The sequence below is a fragment of the Belonocnema kinseyi genome, chromosome 4 (assembly GCF_010883055.1).
Source record: "Belonocnema kinseyi isolate 2016_QV_RU_SX_M_011 chromosome 4, B_treatae_v1, whole genome shotgun sequence".
Lineage (NCBI taxonomy): Eukaryota > Metazoa > Arthropoda > Insecta > Hymenoptera > Cynipidae > Belonocnema > Belonocnema kinseyi.
Genome location: NC_046660.1, coordinates 78,417,613 through 78,419,319, shown reverse-complemented (window position 1 = coordinate 78,419,319; position 1,707 = coordinate 78,417,613).

Below are 1,707 nucleotides of genomic sequence, written 5' to 3'. Positions count from 1 at the left end.
TTTACCGCGATTTCGCTGGGAGCGGGTGCAATTTTCCAGATTAGCACCCGCTCCCGGCGAAATCCTGCGGTTGTCCTTATGACAAATTTTTAATTATATATACACACGTATAAACTTCAAAATAAATATGTGTGAAGGGCATATTATATGATTAGTTTAGAATTTATTTAAGCACCGAAATTAAAAATTATTTTCTTTAACAATTTCTAACATAAGGTAAATTGTTTTTCGTTATATTAAAAAATACACATGATTCTGTTTTACAAGTCCTAAATTAATGCGAAAAATTATCTTTACTTTACTGCAGATTTGGTTATATGCCGTTAAAATCTCGATTATACTTATTAGCACTCAAATTTTATTTTAAATTAGTATTAATATTAATATCCATATCTTATTACTGATATTCAATAGTATTGGAAAAATTGAATTATGTGTTAAATTGATACCAAAATAGACGAAAATATATATAATTCAGTCGATAATTTATTTAAAAGAAATAATCTTTTCATTGTTTATTTGAGAGTGTTTTGTATCTTGAAACTTTGCAACTAAGTTTTTTTGATCAAAAGAGAGTCTTTATCAAAATAACATATGACTTTTTGTGAAATCGAATATTACAAAATTAAAGAAGACCTTTAGAAGAAAATTAACTTGACATTGAGGAGAACCTACATTAGGGTTCTTTCAATATGCTCTTTTCAATTAATTGATAGAAGGATTTTGTATATATCTCATTTGCACGAAGAGTCTGTTTGATTATCACCTTTAGTTTTACAAATAGTAATAATGATCAAGATCCTTAAGAAGAATCAACTTTCTTTTTGTAAAAACGAAGAAAATATAACAAAAAACCTTCGAAGAAATCTTTTGGCTTCTTTTGGTATGCAAATTAACTTAAATCAGGAATATAAGAATTGCATATCTGGACGATTCCTTAAACAAAAATATATAAATGACATTCTGACACAATCAGATTAAAAACTCATTTTTAAAAGTTTCTTAAAAGAGAATTTTAAAAAATCGTATACGACTTATAGGTTCTGCTTTGTCCAATGTTGGTATTATTTGTCAACAAATATTTTACGATAAAGAAGCGGATCAGTTAAAAAAATGCCCTTCTTTGAATTTATTTATGATAATGAAACTCAAGATTTCATTTAATATCTAAATCCTAAATCCTTAATATCTAAATCCATTTCGGAAGAAAATGCAATCTCTGGCTCTGTAACGGTTCACAAAAATAAAAAATATTTTCATGGCAATTTCTTAAAACAATAAAAAGATGATAGGATGCTGGATGGCCCTTCGTTTATTTGATACCTTTGCGAAAGCAATATGCTTATAAAATTACAAATAAAGACATCCATTGTGACACTCATTCTACTTCGCAGAGGAACTTAATTTCTTTTTGATTATATTTAAAGTAATTTTAATCAATGGAAAATGTGAATGCAGATATGAAGAAGCCTGTGGAAATATTCATTTTTCCTAAATATGTTCGAATATTGTTGTGTTGATGCCTCTCTGTTCTTTACTATCTTCTGTTCCCCTTGTAAAAAATACGAGGGTAGTTCAATAAGTCCTTAGAATGAAGTATAAAGACAATTTTTTTTGGGTAATTTTTTTTTAATTTTTCAACATAATCTCCTTGGAGCTCTATACACTTGGTCAATCGCTTTTCAAGTTTTTTTAATCCTTCAGAAA